The sequence below is a fragment of the Raphanus sativus genome, chromosome 4 (assembly GCF_000801105.2).
Source record: "Raphanus sativus cultivar WK10039 chromosome 4, ASM80110v3, whole genome shotgun sequence".
NCBI lineage: Eukaryota > Viridiplantae > Streptophyta > Magnoliopsida > Brassicales > Brassicaceae > Raphanus > Raphanus sativus.
Window position 1 is genome coordinate 24,428,373 of NC_079514.1, and position 16,540 is coordinate 24,444,912.

The 16,540-nt window shown below is 44.0% G+C and overlaps 1 non-coding gene across 1 annotated transcript; it reads right to left on the reverse strand.

Moving 5' to 3' along the window:
- Positions 1–11,818: 11,818 nt before the first annotated feature.
- Positions 11,819–11,926, reverse strand: LOC130512155 (small nucleolar RNA R71). Its single transcript, XR_008945715.1, has one exon. It is a non-coding gene; the product is annotated as a small nucleolar RNA R71 (small nucleolar RNA).
- Between the last annotated feature and the right edge of the window lie 4,614 nt (positions 11,927–16,540).

Genomic DNA, 16,540 nt, shown 5'->3' on the forward strand with positions numbered 1-16,540 from the left:
GCCAAGTTTGGCCTGTAAAAAATATTTTGCTCAAATCTATAAAATCGTGGTTTTTATAAATCGAGAGAACTTCCCTTTATCGAAGTTAGACGGACAGGGTGTGAGTTATCATCTCATTCCTACCTCTCCGATAATCACCGTATCCATCGATTGTACAAAGCGAGATTTTTTGCGGTTTACTGATTTACGCGAAGGTTCGTGAAACGGATAGACTTAAGTGAAGAGACAAGTTTTGGGATCTCGTATCGGGTGTTGATACTATGTCTGTGAGATGTTAAGTACCAGCAAGGCTGGGTTTAGGGCAAGACCTAGGTTTACTTTCGGACTGAGGCTTTGCGATGACAAATCGGCTTTCGTTTTTCCTGTTTGTGATTTTAACCTGACTCGTACCGTTTTAAAATCCGCGAAGTGTTATCGGCTTATTATGATTTGTCTGGGTACGAGTCGGAGCTACTTCCTTTACGAAGCATTCAAACAAAATTTTGGTTTTCTTGTATAGCGCGCTATGGTATCCTGGTAGGATGTAAGAGATCCTACCCTTAGGTGGCTTGTCTGTTTAAGACGTTATAGTTCGTTTGTCGTGATCAGCAACAACGATATGATGCCGTTTTGAAGGCGTATGAAATTTTGGTCAAAAAATGTTTATCCGAGCATGAAGCGACGTCTCGCAATGCTGCGACTTTATTTTTCTTATGCCATAAGAAGATTTATGGGCTTTCGCTTATGATTTGATTTATACTTTCGTCAAGTGCAAAGGGTAGAATCCGAGTAGTCACTTCGGATTTTGCTTTTGTCGCTTTGTCTGTATGCTACTTTTTAGCAAGCGTTTTTAGGTGTAAGCAATGAGAGACATGTGTCCGGATGTGATAATCGTTTTGTGGATATTGGATCCGTTGTCGTAGCCGTTTAGTAGTTGGCGAATTGTTTTGAAGATTTTGGACCGAAGGGTCGTGTAAATTTACCAGGGAGAAGCGTCTAAGTTCACTGTGTTTCGTGAAGTGTTGGCCTTCCGGAACTTGTTTTTGAATTGTCGATTAGCTGTTAGCCGTTTAAGCGGTTGGAGCGGTGATCGCTCAGTAGTTTTGGATTGGCATGGAGGCTAGGTGCAGCCGTATAGCCAGGGAAGTTGTTGGTAAAGGATCATCGTAGAATATGTGCGGATTTGGTTACAGGGTCATTTCCTGCTTCGACGTAGCCAAGGGTAGTAAAAGCAAGAATCAGCAACCTTATGGAGCAAAAATTATCTATGACTGATATCCGTTGTTTTATTTTACGAAAGAAAACGGGTTAACCGTTCTTTTGAAGGTTTTTATTTCTTTAGGAAGCAGGACGAGTGTGCCTTAGAATGCGTGGCGATCGTTTCTCGGTTTTTCGAGAGACTAGATCGATTTGCATGTTCTGCCTGGAAAGTCAAGGAGCAATGGAACAAGACTGGAGAATTTGCCTAAGACTTAGCTTGCTAGACTATCCACCTAGGTTCTAAGTTCCTTAAATTCTATGGCAGTTTTCAAGACGTTTTCGTTCCTTTCCTACCAAAAAATTAAAATCTTGACGGAATTTTTAGTCGGACGTACCTTAGTCCCATTGATGATTCGAGATTGCCCCTTCTTCCTTCTTTTTCTCCTCTTTTCTTCTGACTTTATTGAAAGTTTGTTATGTGTTTAGGAATGACTACTTTCGATTCAACGTCAATGGACTTCGAAAATTCAATTACCGAATTTCATATGAATTGGTTTTCGAGAATATCGGTATGAGGAAGGGATATCAATGTCCAAGTTCGTCCTCGTTTCTTTGTATCTCTGATTTTACCAAATTGACCAGGTGCGCTTTGTATATTGTTGAAAAGTCTATCAACGTTATGAATAGATGCTTTCGACTCAACGTGGCAGAATCTGGTAAAATCACATTGTGTTTTATGCACCGAAGGAATTTTACGAAATCGTTGAACCAAAGGGAGGAGAAGCAGACAAAGAGGGGCGTTTTGGAAAGACGGGTCAATGGACAAGGAGTCACTCGAGTGAGGCTCTCAGTTCGTCAGGCTGCGAGCGAACTGGTTATGTTCCAGATACAATATTGTTTGGCTTTATGAATGATGTTTCGTAAAATATGGCCGAGCTTGATCTTACGAAAGCTGTTTCCTAAAGCACTGTCGAGCTTTTATTTTTCGAGAGTTATTTCACAACTGCTGCCGAGTTAATTTTACGGAAGTCGTTTTGTAAAATTGTTGTCGAGTTTAGTTTTACAAAATCTTTCTCGTGCAATATTTGTCGAGTTTTGTCTTACGAAAGGTGTTTTGTAAAAAGTTATCGAATTTTAATATCGGAATCCCTAACTGCAGTGAGGTGTAATTTTGGTGACTAATCTTAATAATAAACTTTCTCGTTTCCGTGGGATTGATCCGAATGAGTTTTTAGTAGTTTTTCGAAAGTAAGATTAGTAGACAAATGTTGAGAGTCCGCAACGAGCGAAATCTTAGGTGTCAGAAAACGTTTTAGCAGTGAGGGATATGATCTCTCGTTTTGGCTTTGTTTAGTCTTCGTTAACCGTTTTAAGTTTCGAGTGATTTTATAGAAATCAATCCGTTTTTTCGAAACTGGTTGAGAAGGATGGCGAGCTGGTCGGGACCGACTCGAGACCACATTCACAACGGGAGTTGCTCGGAAGAGTTGTTTGGAAGAAGTACGGTAATGGTATCGGTCTTCCGAATGAATCTCAATTCCTCGTATAGTTAAGATGATTGGTGTTCTAGAGTAACAGTAATCGTTTTATACGATGAATTGCAATCCATTCGTTAGCCGGACCTTCCGAGTTTTTCCGTAACTTTCCCGATCATTCTGATCGAAATGAAATGGGGGTTTTAGATTCACGGTTTTAAGAATTTGCACTACGTGGCTTCGAGCGAGGATGCAAAGTACGTGATTGGACTAGTGTCGGGATGGTTTCACGAGGAATCGGCCGCACTCGCTGATCGACCCGCAGCCCGGCGCCTAGGACCGTGACGTCGGTCTGGCCGCCCGGCGCCAGCGAGTGACAGCAAGCCGAGACGAGTCCCACTTGTTTTCGTCGTAAAATCTCAACGGAAACTCCGATTGAGACGAAACGAAAAGCGTTCTAAAGAGGAATTGAAGGAGAACACAAAACAGGACTCCTTTGAGGCCTGACAAGTCGCTATAGCGAGTGAGGATGTGTCTCGGTCGCCATAGCGAGTGGAAGGGAGCCAAGACGAGCCCAACTTGTTTTCGTCGTGAAATCTCAACGGAAACTCCGATTGCGACGAAACGAAAAGTGTTTCGAAGAGAAATCAAAGGAGAACACAAAGGAGGACTCCTTTGAGGCCTGAGCGGTCGCTATTGCGATTGAGGATGTGTCTCGGTCGCTATAGCGAGTGGAAGGGAGCCAAGACGAGTCCACCTTGTGTTCGTCGTAAAATCTCAACGGAAACTCCGATCGAGACGAAACGAAAAGTGTTTCGAAGAGGATTCAAAGGAGAACACAGAGGAGGATTCATCTTGGGGCTGGCTCGCTATAGCGACCAAGCTTGGCTCGCCATAGCGACTGAACTCGTCCCGGTGCTCGGCCGCTATAGCGACCGAGCTTGTCTTCGAGTTTAACTTTCTGCGAGCAACCTAGGGTTTTTCGCAGTAATTAGGGGAGCGAGTTTTACTTTTCCGAAACATTTTCGGAGAAATCGTCTTGGTCGAACCCTTATGCGCTGAGATTTCTCCAACTCGGTAATAAGAAGAATTTCACGGGGTTGGAAAGATTTTATCGATTTAGTGCTCTTCCTGTGACGGAAGGTCACGACTAAGTTTTCGATTTTATTGAACACTACGGTGTTTGCGTAGTGCAGAGGGTTTTCTGAGTTTCCTTTGTCGACAGGGGATGTTTCGCTAGGGTTTTGTCCAGAAGGACGTTCCTGCGAGGTTCCAGGCCTATCGTGTGGGGTCGCAAACTCGAGTCTCCTTCCGCGGAGTCCTTGTCGTTAGGGTTTGAACCTGTTTGGTTAGGGTTCCCACGAGTTTATCCTGCTCTTCCGACCTCTTTTCGTAGGTGGAAAGCAGCTTCTTGAACTCGTCGAGCGAGCGACGCGGCGTTAGCAGGTGCGTTGGCCGCGGAAACATCCGCTGCTGGAGTGTTTAAGGCGTCCTTGGTTGCTCCGTTTAGAGGAGTTTGCAAGTTCGCTGAGTAGTCGTTAGTCATGTCTGGTTGAGCGTGAACTGGTCGTGAGTAAGATTGATCCGTACCCCCCCCCCCTCCTTCTAGCGACAAACTGTGGGAACCGAAATTCGCACCGTCAATATTTTGTATATTTTAGAAAAGTAGGAAAACCCTAATTTCCCAGAGGTCCCGGATTTCTGAGAAACCACACATCAGGCAATCAGAACACGACAATAACGGAAAATAAAAATAAAAATCGTAAAGAGAGCAAGAAGGATTTTATTCCGAATCTGCGTATGAGCCTAACAACAACAGGACAACGTGCTTCGGCTACGAGAGCTGTCGGCGAGATCCTAGTTCTAATACCCGAAGGTGGATAAACCTAGTTGAGTCGCAGCTCGAAAAATAAAAACAAAAAGTTGCCTAAATTGCTCTAAGTGCTAAGTTGCTCTGGAAAAAGTGATCCCTCTATGCCTCTCGCCTAGAGCTCCTTATATACTCCCTCCAAGGTCGGTTTACGCTTCCCCCTTTTGCCCTTAAGCCATCATAGTCAAAAAACTTAAACAAGCCCTATGGGTTTTTAAGAAATCGTAAGTGCGCCTCGAATCAAGTTTAGGACCCCCTTGGACCGTATTTTTGATTTGAGACGTTTTTACGATTTCTCCGATAAGGTTAAGTTTCCGCGGTTTTATCGTAAACCGAACGGACGATTCCATTTGATCGAGAGATCAAGAAACGGATAGTCACGAGTTGCAGAGAACGGCTATACGGATAGTCGAGAATGCATAGTTTTACGTCGCATCTTTGTTTCGGAAGACTTCAGACATTTCGGAAAATAGTCGATGTACGAATGCTCGATCGCTATAGCCATCGGACTTGTTTCGTAGCTCGATCGCTATAGCGACCGAGATCTATCCGCAGCTCGGTCACTATAGCGACCGAGCGTGGTCTCGTGATCCGTTCGCTATAGCAACCAAGCTCTTGTTAGTGACCCGATTGCCATTGCGATCGGGTTTGTGCCGTGGCCTGAGATCTGTTGTCCAAGCGTCCGAAACCATTGCGAAGCTACGATGCTCTTAGGATGTTTGTTTGCGGATGTTTGGACCTTTGATAACATTGTTCTGTTGATTTAAGAAATCGTTATTTTCCTAAATCGTTGATGTCTTAAGTCGTTGATTAAGAAATTGTTGATTTCCTATGTCGTTTATTAAGAAATCGTTGATTTCTTAAGTCGTTGAATAAGAAATCGTTGATTTCTTAAGTCATTGATTAAGAAATCGTTGTTTTTAGAAATCGTTGATTTCTTAAATCGTTGATTAAGAAATCATTGTTTTAAAGAATCGTTGTCTTAAAACAAGATTTTAAGGAATCTGCCTTGGAACTTCAAAGATGTCGTTCTCTCAAACCGTGAGGACCCAGAAAACGATCAAGATATCAAATCGAATCCCTCGCCGAGACGGGTCTGGTGAGCTCGGTCGCTAGTTCAGTCGCTATAGCGACCGAGTTTCGTATGACCCCTTGGTTGTTCCACGATTGCCAAGCCGCATCCTCGTGGTTTAATGATCTTTTGTTATCTCCGATGATCGTGTTTTAACGAGAACTTTGTTTAGTCGCGGAACCTTTTGTAAGGAGACGATTTTTAAGAAATCGTAGATTTAAGAAATCGTTGATTTTAAGAAATCGTTGATTTAAGAAATCATTGATTTTTTTTAATCGTTGATTTAAGAAATCGTTGTTTTTAAAACAAGATTTTCCCGCAAGTTTTTCGTATAAGTTTTCCTTGAAAACGTTTTGATACTAACTTTGTCGTCAACACAAACCATTGGAGCTTGTTTCGACGCTGCGGACAAATCTATTCAAGAATTTTATCGTAAAAATTAGTTTAAGCAATTTTTACGAGAATTATCTTTTTCGAGGAATATTTTCGAAAGTTAATTTCGTTGTGACCGTTTTTGACCCCAACACTGCTATGTCTCTTTGGTACTCCTCAGGGCACCTTGTAGACTTGAAGTTCCGGACCAGTCGGTCCCTCCACCCATCCGCCTCCATAGGGTCAGCACTTCCAGCAAAGTGTTTAGTCCCTAAGCGAGATATGTGCTCCAACACCTTCAGGTAGTCCACCTTTCCAGTTGTTCTAGCTGGTGGATTGAGTTCAATCACCTCATCAACTGGTGCAACTTGTCCAGCAGCTCCTGGTACCACCACCTGAACTTGTGGAGCTTGCCCCACTGATGAATTCACCAATGGAGTGATCACTTGGGTCATAGCCAGCATCTGACTACCCATAAGTCTGATTGCATCAAGCAACTCCTTCATGGAAGGTTCCACCAGCTGGTTCCCTTGGTTGGCTCCACCATTGGCTCGGCCACCTTGAAAACCGGCATGTGAGGACTCTCCCTCAACCTCCATGTCATCATGCAGCTGCCTGTTAGCTTCATCAGCTAGCTCTTGCTGTTGCCTAGCTAGCTCAGCTTGCTCCAGCTGCTGCCTAGTCTCCCAGCTGCCTTAAGCTGCTGTTCAGCTAGACCACCATGAACCTCAGTCGGATTTATCTGAGCCAAAGGCAATCCAGTTGCATTGTCCACTCCACTGCTCAGGTTGGGCAATTCCACACTTGGATTGACTTCCGCGCCTCCATGGCCAGATGCTCCAGCTCCATCCTTAGCCTTCCTAGGCTTAGTCCGACTCTTACCACCCTTAGGAACATCAAAAACAACACACAAGACCAAGTTAGTAATCACATAACCAATGGTCCATCAAAACAGTTCCTAAGATCAAAATAAAACAAGCCCTATGCTGTGAGACCCCAGCCGGATGTGCGATGATCAAACCATAACCCCCAAGTCCTAGAATCAAGCATGCTCTGATACCAACTTGTAAGACCCGAACTTGGATCTCTTGACCCAACCAGTCCGCAGCCTTAACCTAAACATCTAAGTGCAATTGGCCGGTTCATGTCCATATTTTTCTAAGTCATTTTTATACAATCTGAGGTTCATATATAAATAAGAGACAATGCGGAAGCTAAGGTAAACATTCATTTCATATATATAAACCATGTGATCCATACAAAGTAGTATTATCATTCAGTTTGCACAATAGGCTATCATAAGTTCCAAACTATCTAAACACACATCACACATCCATCATTGGCTTGAGTCTTCACAGCTCCTTGGCTTTCCCACGATCTTGACCAGATCCTGCAATCATATAAATCCCATCAAATACACAATCAAACCGATATCCTAGCAACAAGTCTAACAATACATGGTTAGGACACTTGGAATGAATCTATGTCCCAAAACTGACCCACTCGGAAAGGTCTCCAAAAACTAATTAAAAATCATGATAATTCATGATAATTCACAACTAGGAGAATGGTCAAGTCAGATTTTCTCAGAACAGGTCTCGATCATACTGATCTCGACCATGAACAGTCAATATGGCCATAACTGACCACCTCTAAATCAATGAGATAAAACTATTCTTTCACCATGATAATTCATGATAAATCCCCATTAAGAGATATTTCACGTCGGAATCCAATAACTCCCACTGGAAGTATGAGATCCGACCATACCTGCCCAACCAAGGCCATGGAGAGATTACTCTGATCTAACCAAGGCTTGGCGGCCTGTCAATGAGTTTGGACTCACAGAAAACATCAGAATATAGAAGAAAAGAGATAGATTGACATGAGAGGGAGAACGGATGCAACCAGCATCAGTTGGACCATGCGGATCATCCATCCGGACCATAGGTCTTAGGCGATGGTAAGTGGTTAGCATCACTAACCTTAGGAGTGGCCGACGATGGGTTCTGATCCTTCGCACTAGCCTTCTCGGTTCCTCTTGTATCCATCTTCACTTGGTTCCTTCCTGCAGCTCTTCCTTGGTCACCGGTCAAGAACAAACACCACCACACTCAAGCGGCCAAACAAGCAAACCGCCGGTCTCTTTCTCTCTTGGATTCTCTGGCAATTTTGGCAGAGTTTCCCCCCTTTGTCTGATGACAAATATCGATGCCCAAGGTCTCTATTTATAGAGGAAGACATTGATAACTGTCTTTGGGTGAACGGGTGGGAGTGATTGGCCGAATGGGCACAAGTGAGAACCAACGCATCTTTTCGGCCCAACCGCCTCTCAACTGCTTCCCAACTCCTCCCATACATCGAACTTCAACCCTTGGCACATTGCCAAGTGCCTGGCTGCACCACCAAACACCTCTGGTCCCATCGGACCGCACCACCATCTAACCGGACCCATAACCGCCCATGGTCCGGTCACACCATCCAAGTCCATAACACTCCTACTAGCTGAGGTGAGCTGACAACTAGCTTCTCCAGCTGAGTGAGCTAACACTCCAGCTACTGGAGCTGACCGGAACTCTTGTGAGCTACTGTGAGCTTCTCCACACTTGACCTAGCTGCCTGAGCTTGCTTCCCACTCCGGCCAGCGGCCTAAACTCTTGCCCAGCTCTCTTGAGCTTACATCCTTCCTTTCCTGGTTAAGTTTCAACCTTCTGATACCCTTAACCCCCTTCCTGGACCATGATACGCCTTGCCTTAGGTCATCTGACCTGTTTTGGTGCATCACCTCGCACCATTGTCCATCCGGCCGATCCTATCTAGGATCAGGGAAATGACAGATGGGACTTGCATCGATCGATCCTTTTCCCCACCTATCGATCGACACACACCTCTCACATACCGAGTGCAGTTACCATCAATTGACATCAACCGAATCAATGCACTCCGACCACCACCGAAACCACCAGCTGACCCTCCAGAGACTACTATTAACCCTTCAGACACTACACCAGTATCAGAGGGAACTGAAGGAATAAGGTTAAGGAAGAGGAAGGAGAAAACTCCTAAGAACCTTAAGAGGGAAGCTAATGAGAAGGAGATGGATGGTTTCACTAAGATAGTTCTCAGAATCCCACTGGAAAAACCCTTTGAGGAGGTTTACTTCACAAGCAGATTGTGGATGTTCTTCAGAGAGACAAGGGAGACTGAGAATGACATTAGGAGAATGTTTGACACAGTCAGAGAAAACATGATGCAGAGGATCACATTGAAGAAGAAGAGTGATCCTGGAAAGTTTGCAATACCATGTATGGTAAAAGGTATTGAGTTTCCTCATGCACTATGTGACACTTGTTCTTCAGTCAGCATCTTACCAAATTTTATGGCAGACCAACTGGGTTTGAAAGTAGAGCCTTGTGGGAACCGAAATTCGCACCGTCAATATTTCATATATTTGAGGAAAGTAGGAAAACCCTAATTTCCCAGAAGGTCCCGAATTTCTGAGAAACAACACGTCAAGCAATCAGAACACGATAACAACGGAAAAATAAAATATAAATCGAAAAAAAGAGAGCAAGAAGGGTTTTATTCCGAATCTGCGTATAAGCGTGACAACAACATGACAACGTGCTTCGGCTACTGATATACCATGGATTTTACCCGTTTTTAACCATGGTATACTAGTATTTTATTATATATTTAATCTTATTTCTAGTCTGTTAGGTATGTTTTCAAGTTCAGGAGCATTTTGTGAGAAAGTGATGTTTTTGGAGCATTTTGGAGTACAAGAGATGATACACCCGAGTTGACCATTCAAGACTAAGTCGGAAGTCAACATTGCGATTGTAATCGATTGATACTCATCCCGAGTTGTCGATCGATGTAGCTGAGAAGATCCGTGTACTAGAAGATTATAATCGATCGATACACGTTCAGTGTTGTCGATCGATATCGAGGACGAAATGGTTTAGCCGACTACTTCACCAAGACTTCACCAAATTACAAGATTACCCCTGACGAGTTTTTAACCTAATGGAAATGCTTAAATACTTCTGCTAAGTGTTTTTGACGGAGGAGTTCGAGACCTTGAAGCTTGAAGCTTTTAACAACCCTCAAAGCAGAGAGTGTGAGAGAGAGACTAGAGTTTTATTTGTTTGAGAGAGATTGGAGAGATTTCTCATCTCCTTTTGTATTTCTACTTTATTCTATCTATGAAATTCTTTCATATATCTATTGTCATGAATTGCTTAGCTATGTCTGAGTAGTCTACTTGTTAGATCTAGGGTTTAAATAGGATTGTGGGATTAGCCCCAAACTATAATTGCTAAGTTGTGATACTCATCAAATGGATTGTACCCTATGCTTGTTTTAGATTAGCTAACTAGAACGTAGATCACTAGGATCTTATATTATCTTGAATTATCCATTTGAGCGATGCCTGTTTCCCGTTGAGAAGAACGACAGTTCCTCCTTGAGACCTTGTGGTCATATTCGGCTCGCCCCTAGGCAGATCTAGAAGCCGTTGATTGATATCCCGACAGGTGAATCGATCGGCGCCGCGAAAGGTGTATCGCTCGATATCTCAAAAGGATATCGACCGACTCTTTTTCTGTGTCATCATGCGAAATGTGTGGCCAGAGATCTAGATATTTTAACCAGTGATTCATCACATATGTTAAGCGGCTGAGATCTATAGTATCATGCAAGCAACTTATTAAAGCATTTATAGAGATTATAATCTCCATTCCTGAATAGAAACCCTATGTCTAGCACTCTTTATCCCATTTAAACAACCCATCTTATTGTTAGTTAGAGCAACTACCTTGCTCATTTTAGGAATTGTTATTTTCATTTATATCATATAAACCAACCTTGCCTAGGATTTATTAGTAGATTTCATTTAATTGGTTCCCTAGCTCCTCGTGATTCGATCCCTAAGTACTACAGCTGTACCTCTTATTTGAGAGAGTAAGCTCTACTGGGTAATTTAAGCACTATCAAATTTGGCGCCGTTGTCGGGGAGCTTTGATCGCCATTAGATTTAATCTTATTAATCTTAGGTTTTTCTTTTACCCCCTTTTCTTATTTAATTTTTTTTTCTTGTCTTTTCAGGTACATGCCCAGCAGTACCAGAAGCAACAGGGGAAATCAACTTTTATTCTCAAAGGATCCTGCACACTTGGAACGTTCAATCCGCAAAGACCTACGCTCCGCATCGATCGACAGAAACGCAACACCGTCGACTGATACTCACGTTCAACCGTCGACCGATACCGTTCGCCGATCCACATCGTTTGATACTTCTAACCATATATCGATCGACACTAATCCGCGAAGCATGGTCGCGATTGTTATTCTCACGCAGGGCGAGAATGGAAACCTGTATGACCAAGATGGTCATCTGCGTAATGCAACAGGTCAGAAACTAGATGCCCATGGAAACATAATCCCTGAGCCTGAAGCTGAGGCTACAGGAGAAGCTCAAACACGATCGTTGGCAAACTATAACCGTCCAGACGAGTACTACACCAACAGATCAGCTATCCGACTTCCAGAGATTCAGAAGCCGAACTTCGAGCTCAAGCCTCAGTACTACTCTCTCGTGTCTCAGATACCTTATTCTGGGCAATCACACGAGCATCCTATGGACCATCTGGAGAGGTTCGAGGATCTTATCGCTGCTATTCGTATGGATGGAGTCCCCGAGGACTACCTACTCTGCAAGCTCTTCAAATACTCACTGATTGGAGAAGCTTCGCACTGGCTCAAGCAGCTACCTACAGGATCACTGACATCCTGGGCCGACATCAAAAACGCATTCCTGCGTAATTTCTTTGATGAGGCACGCGCTGAAGACTTAAGAAGTAAAATCGCCACTTTCGCGCAAAAGCCTAGTGAGACTTTTAAAGACGCGTGGATCAGATTCAAGTTCTTCCAGCGAGACTGTCCACACCATGGATTCAATGAAGTGCAGCTGTTAAGCACTTTCTACAGAGGTATCGCCTTACGGTATCAGATGGCTCTTGATACTGCTAGTGAGGGGAACTTCAACACTAGGAATCCAATAGAGGCTGTGAGACTTATTGAGAACCTAGCCAACAGCAGCAGCACCAAGAACACTGACTCTGACAAGAAGAAATCGGTTGCAGCCATCGGGGAAGACCAGATGAATGAAGTCAGAGCCAAGATAGATGCTTTACATGCATTTCTGGGGCAGCCAGTCTGCTCAGCTGAAGAAGGAGAGGCTAGAGAGGATGATACAGAGGAAGATGTGAACTACATTGGAGGTACTGGATTTCAGAGATATGGACACCAGAGTGGAAACAGAAACTTTTTTTGGCAGTGGTCAGAAGAGTAACTACAACCAGAGTTCACAGTATCAGAAACCCTTCACCAACACAAGGAACTACGGCAACTCAGCTTACCAAAACCCACCGCCACCCACTCAGGAGAGTAAGTTTGATGCCATGATTGATAGAGTTCTGGAAGGTCAGCAGAAGCTTACAGTAGACTTCAATGGGAAGATTGATTCTGTCTTCAACAATCTGACCACGAGGATAGACACCATCTGCACTCAAGTTGAGAAACTTGAGACACAGATTGTCCAGACTGAAGACTCTATCAGGAGGATTGGAACTTCTAAGAAGTGGGGAAGGAAATAGGAAACACCACGTCAATGCTATCATAGATAATGATTTCTGGCAAGTGGTGAAACAGGAGAAGCTACAAGAAGGAGACTTTGAAGTGGAAAGTTCACTAAGTCTCGGTGGATCACAATGGTTTCGATCGACACCAACTAGTCCACATCGATCGACATCGACGATGTCTTTTCCGGACACGCTTGCGGATTGCAAAGCGGTTAGGATATTGACACATGCTGAATTCACGGCTTCTCATCCATACCCACCCACCCACACCTACGAAGATATCGACCGACGAGACGAGCCACTCATCGATCGACACAAAGAATAGAACCGTATCGATCGACCATTTTCTCCACCTATCGATCGACACGCACCTCTCACATACCGAGTGCAACTACCATTGATAGACAGCAACCGAATCACTGAACTCAGACCCACACCGAAACCACAAGCTAACCCTACCGAAATCACTGGTAACCTTTCAGACACTACACCTACATCAGAGGGAACTGAAGGAAGAAGGTTAAGGAGTAGGAAGGAGAAGATTACTAAGAACCTTAAGAGGGAAGCTAATGAAAAGGAGATTGATGGTTTCACTAAGAGAGTTATCGGAATCCCACCAGAGAAACCTTTTGAGGAGGTTTATTTCACAAGGAGATTGTGGATGTTCTTTAGAGAAACAAGGGAGACTGAACTGACATTAGGAGAAGGTTTGACAATGTCAGAGAAGATATGCGGAAGAATATTACTTTGCCAAAGAAGAGTGATCCTGGGAAGTTTGTAATACCCTGTGTGATACAAGGGATTGAATTTCCTCATGCACTATGTGACACTGGTTCATCACTCAGCATCTTACCAAAGGTCATGGCAGACCATCTGGGCCTGCAAGTAGATCCTTCACCATAGATCTTTACTTTCGTGGATTACTCTCAGATAAACTCTGGAGGCTTCATCAAAGACCTAGAGGTACATATTGGTGATGCTATCGTCCCTGTGGATTTTCATGTCCTAGACATCAAGCTAAATTGAAACTCTTTCCTCTTACTTGGAAGAGCATTTATGGCTACAGTAGGAGCCATATGTGACATGAACACCAACAGGATGTGCTTGACTATGATAGATCCAGAGATCCACTACGACCCTGTCAAGCTTGGCAAACCACCAGCCAAACCAGTGGTAAAAGAAGATGATACTGGTATCATCGCAGTTTGTCATTGTGAAGTCGAGTACGAGACAGAGTACTCGGGATCGATCGACAGTACTTTAACGTCATCGATCGACACGTACAAATCAGAGGAGATCGACAACAACTATGGATCATCGATCGACAGAGACCCACCAGATGATGAACTCGATCTACCAGATCATTGTTACCCGAATTTCGCCATCCCACCCAACCAGAAGGAAGATGATTACTCAGTAAGGAGTTGGGCAGATAGCGGATTTCATGAGAGTTTTGCAGTAGACATAGCCACCTCTTCCCACAGTGGAGACCACAGTGAAGAACATGATGCAAACTATTGGGAAGAGAGAGCTTGGGAAAATTACTTGGAGAATGACAGATTTGCAATTCGATTCCCACAATCGATCGACATCAAACGCCCACCATCGATCGATTATCTACTTCATCCTGCAAAACGACATCGTCCATCGATCGACATTGCCAGTATCATATCGATCGATATTAACCCGGACGACTTGAAGGACAAAATCGGAATTTCACCGATTAGGGCAACACATGGGTATAAAAGGTTGACAACTCAAGCCGCGAAAATTCAAAACTTTTCACCTTCTACCCAGCAGCTTCCAGCATTCAGAGATTCATCAATGGAAGACTGCAACAACATGTTCAATTGATCCAACCGTGCAGCTAGACGTGCACCATCGATCGTCACCACCACACACCCATCGATCGACACCTTAAACAGAGCTCAAGCGAGATCTCATGAACCTCACGATATCAGGAACGTTTCACTAACACCTGATGAATTTGGAATTTTCAGGGACACAAATGGCTATGCAAGAGCTATGGATGGAAGAGTTCTGCACATAACCAGAGAAGACATAGAAGACATCCTCCAAGTTGCTAATGGACCAGAAAACCTGTTCACACAGCAACGTAGCCATCCTGACATCCTAAATCACGTCCATGACAACCACAACACCAACACAAGGGAGGATCCAGTTCCTCAACACTTCAGTCCACTTCGACGAACACCATCGATCGACATCGTTTCAACACCATCGATCGACGGCGGATATCCCGGATCGATCGATAGACCAAGAGTCAGTTCGCCCGACAGACGATTGGAGTTTGGACGATGTGCCTTCAATACTGATGGATCCAAGAGATTCAAGTGGGAGGCTAAGGATGAATATGGTGTCTACAGAGATGAGTTTGGCTATGCTAGAGGAGTTGATGGTGAGATCATCCATGTTACCAAGGAGCAAGTAAAGAGGCTTTTAGATAGAGCATCCCTTTTTTACAGGGTTGCTTACGCCTTCCAAAACACACACGCCTTTACCATGCATACACACCACCACCAGTGCCCTACAGTAGAGAGGAGGTAGATGATATGGTGACTGATGTATGGAGAGCTCAGGCGCACCTTGAGACAAACATGCTCACATTGGTGGAAGACACTTTCCAGCCTTTGGATGTCAGTTACAAGGGCTTCCAGAATGATATGGCTAAGATAAGAGTGGAGCTTGGAAACATATTGACCATGCTTGAGAAAGAGGCTACGCCACCAGTATCGACCGACAGAGTACCTGTACCATCGATCGACACAGGCAAGACTACACCCATGGACCGACCAGACTGTTCATCACCTAAGAAAGATGAATGGGAGGTTGCTTACATCAATACACGGATTGGAGACGTCTACAGCCCTCTCAACAACAATGTCGAATGGTTAAGCAAAAGGATAGATGTTCTACAGAAAGAGTTGGACACAATTCGACAGAATGACCAAGCTCAGAATGCTACTTTTCCATCGATCGACACACATTCTTCACCATCGATCGACACGAGGTTCGCAGAACTGGAAAATAGGATGTAATCGTACGAAGAGAAGCATGATCTTTTAAGTTCACCTATCATGCGATACCTGGATACACTTTCATGACAGCTGGACAAGCTAGAAAGAGATATGAGCATAGTTAAAGCTTATATTGATCTTCGTGACAGCAACGAAGCATCGATCGACAGGCGTGACCAACATCGATCGACACCGAACCACCACCAGCGAAGAGAGCATGCACCACAGCAGAAGTTGATGAGATCAAACATAAGCTGTACGTAGCCATGAATTCTATGGAGGAGAGACTCATAGAAAGAAGTTATAACATTGAGACTCTCAATGCAAGAGTTACCAACCTTTGCAGAGCTACTGGTCTCTTGAAGAATGAGATACGCAGTATGCAGGGAAATCTTGAGTACCAAGGCCAACGTTCAGAATCGATCGACAAAGCTGACACAGAGTCGATCGATAGCGATCTCACCGAAATGACCGACGCGCATCTCGTAGCATCGATCGACACCGAGTCTTTAACAGACCAAGATCAGTTTATTATGGACAAGATCGATGCATTACAGAGTGAGCTGAAATTATTATCCGTACATACCTACCAGACCATCGATAGGAAAGTTGACAAAATCGAATACATCGAGAATTCTGTGAGGAAACTTCAAGATACAGTCCTCCAGATAGATAAGAAACAACTACGAGCGGATGATGCCACAAGAAGCTTCGTCGCCACATGGTTCAATAGTAGGAGACACAAGATTGATGATTGCTGTCCGGCAATCAGCAGTTTCTGCACCCCATGAGTCACTCACCTACCACAGTCAAGCTAAATGATTATAACCAAGCGCTGAGTGGGAGGCAACCCACTATTAGCTTTTTTTTTTCTTTATTTAATTTTATTT